Here is an 8,793-nt window from a genome sequence, read left to right as displayed (position 1 = left end):
TAGAGATGAGGTCTCGCTGCCCAGGCGGGTCTCGAACCTGCGGGCTCAGGCAATCCACTCACCTCAGCCTCCCAAAGGCATGGGATTACAGGCTGAGCTACTGAGCCTGGCTCAGCACCGCTTCTTAATAAAAACCCGCGAACATCTAGGCATACATGGAACATACCTCAAAATAGCAAAAGTCATCTATAAGAAACCCACAGCTAGCATACTCCTAAACAGACAGAAATTGGAGCCATTTCCCCTGAAAACTGGGACAAGACAAGGGTGACCACTCTCTCCCCTCCTGTTCAATATAGTTTTGGAAGTCCTGGCTAGAGCAATCAGAAAAGAGAAGGCGATCAGTGGTATCCAAATAGGAAGAGAGGACGTCAAGTTATCTCTCTTTGCAGATGACATGATTGTGTACCTTGAAAACACAAGAGCATCTGTCAAAAGCCTCCTTGCACTGATAAAGGACTTTGGAAAAGTCTCAGGGTATAAAATAAATGTGTGAAAGACAATCACATTTCTTTACACCAATAATAAACAAACAGAAACCCAAATAAAAAGCACAATCCTATTCACAATAGCCAAAAAAAAAAAAAAAAAGAAAAGAAAAGAAAAGAAAAGAAATACCTTGGCATCTTCCTAACCAGAGACATGAAAGACCTTTACAATGAAAATTACAAACACTGCTCAACAAAATCAAAGATGACACAAACAAGTGGAAAAATATCCCATGCTCATGGGTTGGAAGAATCAACATTGTGAAGATGTCCATCCTACCTAAGGCAAGCTGTAGTAAGATTTAATGCAATACCCATCAAATTACCAGCAACATTCTCCTCAGAGCTAATGCAGATTTAATGCAATACCCATCAAATTACCAGCAACATTCTCCTCAGAGCTAGAAAAAACAATACAGGAATTCATATGGAAACAGAAGCAACCAAGAATAGTCAGAACAATCCGTAGCAAAAAAACCAAAGCAGGAGGTATCACACTACCAGACTTCAAACTTTATTATAAAGCTACAATAATCAAAACAGCTTGGTATTTGTACAGGAACAGGGATATTGATCAATGGAATAGAATTGAGATTCCAGAAGCAAAACCTCAATTTCTCAACCAGCTCATCTTCGACAAAGCCTCCACCACCTACCACTGGGGAGAGGAGAACCTACTCAGTAAACGGTGCTGGGAAAACTGGCTGACCACATGCAGAAGATTCAAACAAGATCCCTATCTATCCCCATACACATAAATTAACTCTAAATGGATCAGAGAACTAAATGTAAAACCTCAAACCATAAGAACCTTAGAAAATGCAGGACACACCCTTATGGAAATTGGAACTGCCATCCAATTCCTGAACAAAACCTGAAACGCACGGGCCATAAGAGATAAGATAGACAAGTGGGACCTCATTAAACTGACAAGCTGCTGCAAAACCAAAGAAACCATCAAGAGGGCAGGGAGACAGCCCACAGACTGGGCAAAAGTATTTGCCAACTCCATGTCTGACAAAGGCTTAACATCTTGGATCTACAAGGAACTCAAACGTGCTGAAAAGAAACAAACAAACAACCCCATTATAAAATGGGCAAAAGATATGAACAGACACTTCACAAAGGAAGATATCCGAGCAGCCAACAGACACATGAAGAAATGTTCAACCTCACTAATCATCAAGGAGATGCAAATTAAAACTACACTGAGATACCACCTAACTCCAGTCAGAATGGCCATTATCAATAACTCAAATAACAGATGCTGGAGAGGATGTAGTGAAAAGGGAACACTACTACACTGTGGTGGGAATGTAAACTAGTGCAACCTCTGTGGAAAGCAGTGTGGCGATTCCTAAAAGCTCTGAATATCAACCTTTAACATGACTCTGCAATCCCCTACTGGCAATATACCCTGAAGAACTAAAATCACTCTATAAAAAAGATACCTGCACATGTATGTTTATCGCAGCATTGTTCACAATAGCAAGAACCTGGAACCAACCATGCTGTCCATCAAAAGAGGACTGGATTAAAAAAATATCTTATATACATGATGGAATACTACACAGCCATAAAAAAGAACAAAATCATGAATTTTGCAGCAACCTGAATGGAATACTGAGTGATCTCTCACAGAAACAAAGATCTGAGTATCACATGTTCACACTCATATTGAACATCTATCATAATGCTATAAGGAAAGGCTTGACAGTGGTGGGAAACTATGGGGGAGCAGAGAGGGAAAGGGAGGTGGGATTAACAGTAGTCAATATTTGTCTGGGGACGTGGAGACACCCCTTATCAACAAGGGTGTCTGAATGATGCATATTTGTATACATAACCCTTAACTGTATCCTACAATTTTAAATTTAAAATGTGCTTTTTTTAAAAAAAGAAAATGTACATGAAAATCATGAAATATGAAATTTCATTGGAAAATATGCATGATAAAAATTATGTGTTCTAATTTGAAAATTAGTGTAATTTAAATTTCATTTGTGTGACATCAGATAATATCAGAAAATTTTATGCATATAAATAAAATTTTCCATGTGAAAATTTTAAGTGGAATTTTCAAGTGTTTATTAACTTTATAATGGGTAATAACTTCACGTAGTCTGCTCCCCAGACAGAGTTAAATGTGTCCCTGGTGTTATCAGCTTTTTACACATGCATCCAGAGTTTCTTTATATGCATACACAAAAAAATTTGGATTTTTTTCTGTCTTTTTACTTGAAGAGTAGAAATTTTGCACATTAGTGTTTACTTTGTTTTTTCATTAACAATAGATCTTAGTGATATTTCAGTGTCAATATTGAGAGCTCTCTGACATTCTGACAAAATTGAATATTATTTCATCATATGAATGTAATGTGATGTCTTTTTCATTCCCCTAGTGGTAAGCATTTGAGTCACTTCAAGTTTTATTTATAAAGAATACTGCAATGAATACACATGTACATTCACCAGTTCACACTCAGGCAAGTATATCTGTGGAACAAATTCTCCCAAATGGATTTACTGTTCCAAATGGAATGTGAATTTTAAAGTTAGTAGATGTCCAGAAAATTACTTTTCTTAAGTCAGATAGTAATTGACATGCTCACTGGCAATATGAGACTGCCATGTTTCCCACAGCCTTCTTATATTTTCCGACTTTTGCATTATTGCCAAACTCATGTGTGAAAAATATCTAAGAGTAGCTTTAATTTTCACACAGCATGGTGTTTTTTAAAATTCCTCACATGCTTGGGAACCATTTGTTTTTCATTTCTATATAAAATCGGAATTCTTCAATTTATTTATTTATTTATTTTTAGAACCCTTCCATTTTAAATGGCCATTGCCCTCAGGTTAAAAACAACTAAAATATTTGAATCAAAGTGTACTTTAAATAATTAATGAAATTGCTTCACTTTCTTATTGAAAAAATTATGAAGGATCCCCAAATGGTATGAGTATATAACATTAGTCAGATACAAATCAAAAACAATAGCGACCACACAAAGATTTGTGAATTTCATTCAGCAGTTTTAATGTTAGCACAATACGTTGTTACTTTGAGGTTGTTTTTGCATTGTTTGATATAGCAGAGAAATAATTATGGTTTGTCATATGTGTAGATAGAACGTAAAAGTATTCCCTTTCTAGCTTTGTCCATTGATCTGATTGCAACATCATACAATATCATCTGATGTATCTATCTAGACTCCAGAATTTGATCCCTCAATGTCTAAGAGTGATTGGATAAAAACTCAGCTCAATATGGAAACTAATTTAGTCAGTCATATATTTTTCTTCAGAATTTAAGATTAAACAGTACAAAGTCTGATTTGGGACACACTGTAATTCTACAAAACAAAACTATGAGAATATTGCCCAAGATGGCATTGAGCCTTGGATAAGATCAAGTTGTAGGTGATTCAGTGGTGTATCCACCAGTTCCTTGCAACTGGAATATATAAACATAGTTGTGGGTTTGATGATCCTTGAAACAATATTGAGAAAAAAAGATGGTGGGCCAGTGGAGTATGATTTGATTGTGTGTGACCACAGTTCAATTTATTAAAATTATGTTGCCAGGATAGAAATAATTAATTTTTAAAAAGTTTGCATAATATTACCCTATTTTATCTTATAGTCAATACCATCAAATAACCAAAACTTTAAGATAAATTATTGGTAGGTGTTTGGATTTTAGGTGATTTGTAATTCTCTATTTTCTGTTATTCATAGTGTCTGCAATGCTAATGTGTTCTTTAATAATATATAAGACTAATCTTCAAAATAATACGATACCATTTTTTACAGTATTTTTTTACATCCTGGTTTACAAGAACTCTATTTTCCTTGCCTAAGTATTCACCTTTATTTCTTTAAAATAATGAGTTTGTGACCAATTGTCTAATCTATTACCTTCACATGTTCTGCTCAGAAATTTTTTAAGGACACAGTTTCTTTTTAAGAAAATGTCCTGCAATGTGCATTTTATTTCATATCATTATACAATGTTCTACATAAACATAACTCTTTTTTTTTTTTGAGTTGGAGTTTCACTCTGTCGCCCAGACTGGAGTGCAGTGGCAATGCTCCCGGCCGCCGCAGCCTCAACCTGCTGGGCTCCGGTGATCCTTCCGCCTCAGCCTTCCAGGTAGCTGGAACTACAGGCGCGCACTACCACGCCCGGTTAGATTTTTGATTTATTGTAGAGATGAGGTCTTGCCAAGTTGCCCAGGCAGATCTCGAACCCGCGGGCTCAGGCAATCCACTTGTCTCGGCCTCTCAAAGTGCTGGGATTACAGGCTGAGCCACCCAGCCTCTTAAGAAAATGTTCTTTCCTTCCCAGTCATATGCAGTGCCTAAACCTTTCACCTTGACATGGAGAAGGTTAAGTAATTCTACAAAACAAAAGAAGTTTAAAATGAAAGGGTGGGGCCCACACGGAATGCCATCCTACAGAGCTGACACAAGCTGTGAGCGTGCCAGTTGGGAAGGAATGGAAGTCTTACAAGAGCAGCGTGACTTACAGACCCTTGGCTTGAGTGAATTCAGAAATGTGGAATCCACAGTCTCATCTCATAGTAAATCTCAAGTCAAAATAAATTAGTGTTGGACAGAGTTCTAAATCGTATATTAAGGAAGAAAAGACCACAGGGGACCACATCTGATCCACACCTGACTGTGTTTCCAACATTAATCTTCCTGTTGACTCTACTGTTGACACTTTGATTGGAAATCTTTCTGCTTCAGTGAGGATTCCTACACGGACTAAGCAGACAGTGTTGCTAAACTCTCTACAACGTGGGGCAACGTCAACCTGGGAAATGGCACATTTAAACCATTATTACTGGGACACAGGCTTGCCTTTTTGTGTGTGTTTTCTCCACCCCCACCCCAGCTGGTATTTCGTGAATGTTTCTGTGTCAGTGGTAAATGTAAATAAAAATGGATTTAAGGGGCAAGCAGATGTTTAAAAACAAAACAACGAAAACAAAATGAGTAAATGTGGTCACTGCTAAGGAGGTGTTCATATGTTGTTTAACTCCAGTAAAGTCTGATCCAGCATCTGATGCATGCTAAGGCTTTCTTCTTTGTCATGAGCCACTTTCTCTTCTAAGTTATCAGTGCTTTTCTCCAGTTTAGTTACTGACCTACTAGCAAACTCAACCCATGTCTCAGCCTCCTTCAGCTTGTCAGAGAGGAGCTTGATCTCCTCCTCATACTTGTCCTCCCCCTGTGAGTAATTATCCTCGGCAGCCATTAATGCTTTTGAGGTCTGATCCATTATTTTTTTTATAACTAAAGTAGATAATTTTTATTTTGTTTTTTATTTTTTCCTTTTTATTATAAAGATGTGGAGTACAATTCAGAGTTAGGTATACAAATGTTGATTATACAGGTACCCTTGCTGATGAGGTATGCCCCTCCTTCCCCTAGCAGTTTCCCTCAACTGCCAATCCCACCCCCCATCCCCTGACAGTTTTGCCAATCCCTTTCTTATTGTATTATAATAATTGTTCAAATTCTGCTTATGAGTGAAAACATATGGTACTCTGTTCTTTGTTTCTGTGGTAGATCACTGAGTATGATCCACTCTAAATCCATCCAAGTTGCTGCGAAGTCCATATGTTTGTCCTTCTTTATGGCTGCATAATATTCCATTGTGTATATGCACCACATTTTTTTATCCAGTCCAGCTTTGATGGGCAGCGTGGTTGGTTCCATGTTTTTGTTGTTGTGAATAGAGCTGTAACAAACATACGTGTACAGGTATCTTTTTTTGTGGAATGATTTGAGTACCTCAGGGTATATTCCCAACAGGGGAATTGCTGGGTCATATGGAAGGTCAATTTCTAGTTCTTTCAGAAATTGCCACACTGTCTTCCAAAGAGTCTGCACTAGTTTGCATTCCCACCAGTAGTGTAGAAGTGCTCCTTTCTCTCCGCATCCTTGCCAGCATCTGTTGTTGTTTGTTTTATTAATGATAGCATACTTACTGGGGTTAGGTGGTAACTCAATGTGATTTTGATTTACATTTCTCTGATGATGAGTGAGGCTGAGCACTTTTTCATGTCTGTTGGCTGCCCGTATATCTTCTTTTGAGAAGTGTCTATTCATGTTTTTTGCCTACTTTTTAATGGGGCTGTTTGTTTTTTTCCTTTTGGCATGTTTGAGTTGCTTGTAGATCCTAGATGTTAGACCTTTGTTAGATATACAGTTGGCAAATATTTTTTCCCATTCTGGTGATCCGTTATTCTTAATTGTTCTTCCAGCTGTCGAACTTGGCCTTCTGAGAGCTCAGCCCGCTCCTCTGCATGCTCCAGGTCACTCCCAATGATGACCAGTTTACGGGCCACCTCTTCATACTTGCCGTCGGCATCTTCAGCAATGTGCTTGACCTCTCTCAGCTGACTCTCCTGAATTTCCATTTTCTCTTCATCCTTTTGGGCTCAAGTTTCAGTGACTTTCATGCCTCTCTCACTCTCATCTGCAGCCTTCTCGGCCTCCTTCAGCTTCTGCAGAGCTGTTGCCAGATGCTCCTGGGCACGAGCCAACTCTTCCTCGACCAGCTGGATGCATCTGTTTAGGGAAGCTACATCGGTCCAGCTCCCGCTGCAGGATGCCTGAGCGCTCCTGTGTGGTGTCCGCCTGCTCCTGCAGGCCACGAATCTTCCTCTGCACTGCCTCCAGTGAGCTGCCCCCCCAGAATTCGGTTTTTAATAACATCTCGATTGAGTCACAAACCCTACAATTCACCACTAGGATGGCTATGTTGATAAGACAGATGATGATTATTGGCAAGCATATGGAGAAGTTGGAACTCTCTTGCACCGCTGGTGGGAATGTAAAATGGTGCATCTGCTTTGGAAAACAGTCCTAGGTTTGTATAGAAGAAAAAGGAAATAATATGTTTACAGAGAAAGTTGTGCATGACGATTCACAATTGCATTAGTCACAACAGCCCCAAAGTGGAACTAAGCCAAATATCCATAATCTAATGAATGTACAGATCAAATGTGGTATATTTATACAATGGGATATAATACAGGAGTAAAACCAAAAGAAATACTGTTATGTGGCACAACATGGATGGGCCTTGAAGACAATATGCTGAATGAAATAATCTATTCCAAGGGACAACATATGGTATGACTCCCGTATTAGTCAGTTCAGGCTTCTCTAACAAAAATACAGAAGACTGCATGTCTCAAACAACAAAATTTATTTATCCCAATTCTAGAGGCTGGGAACTCCGGGATCAGGGTGCTGGCAGGTTTGATGCTTGGTGAAGCCCTGCATCCTGGTTCACAGACAGCTGGCTTCTCCTCTGTTTATACATGATGGAGAGAGCAAGAGAGCTCTCTGGGGTCGCTTTTACAAGGGTACTGAGACCATTCATGAGGGCTCCACTGAAAGTTCCTCTCCTAATATCACAATGGGGGTTAAGATTTCAGTTTGTGAACTTGGGGTAGGGAGGGATGCTATCATTCAACCCATAATCATTTGCATTATATCAAATGTCCAGAATAAGCAAATCCATGGGAACAGAAAGTAGATTAGTGGCTGCATATGACAGGGTGTGGATGAAATTGGGGAAATGGTTAACTTTGTTTTCGTTAAGGGTGATGATAACACTGTCCTAAAATGGACTGTGCTGTTGGTTGTACAACTCTGTAAACATACTGTAAAAATCATTAAAGTGTACACTTTAAATGGGTGAATTGTAGGGTTTGTGAATCCATCAAGATGTTATTAAAAATTGAATCTTTAAAAAATTTCAGAGCAGAACATGTGAAGGTAATAGATTAGACAATTGATCACAAACTAATTATTTTGCAGAAATAAAGGTAAAGACAGACAAGAAAAATGATCAGAATTCTTGTGTGTGAGAAGTATGAAAAGCAAGGAAAACCACACTTTTGCTTCTGTCAGGTTGGAATTTCTTGTATTAGAAGTAATTATTTCTATGTTTTTTTAATAAATCTGTATATATACAAAACTATATCAAAAATAAAATTATTTTTAAAATCTATACTTTTGCTACATTAGGTACAAAGTTTTTATTTTCAACTTAAAAAAAAATCTATCCTAAGTGCTTACCATGACTGTCATGAGTTAACTGATGTATCTCTTTCGAACGTTTTATTAAAAACATTTTTATTTTAAAGATGTGGGATACAATTCAGGGTTAGGTAGACAAATGTTCATCATGCAGGTACCCTTGTTGATGAGGGTATCTGCCACCCTGGCAGATTCCCACTACTGCCAGTCTTGCTCCCCCTGCTGGCAGTTTTCCACT

At 38.2% G+C, this 8,793-nt stretch overlaps 1 pseudogene; it reads right to left on the bottom strand.

The window, feature by feature from the left end:
• Positions 1–5,520: 5,520 nt before the first annotated feature.
• LOC103269493 lies at positions 5,521–7,220 on the bottom strand (annotated as a pseudogene).
• Between the last annotated feature and the right edge of the window lie 1,573 nt (positions 7,221–8,793).

This window comes from Carlito syrichta, unplaced genomic scaffold (genome assembly GCF_000164805.1).
Source record: "Carlito syrichta isolate Samal-C Ts95f unplaced genomic scaffold, Tarsius_syrichta-2.0.1 Scaffold309278, whole genome shotgun sequence".
NCBI lineage: Eukaryota > Metazoa > Chordata > Mammalia > Primates > Tarsiidae > Carlito > Carlito syrichta.
This window is presented reverse-complemented; position numbering and strand designations above follow the sequence as displayed.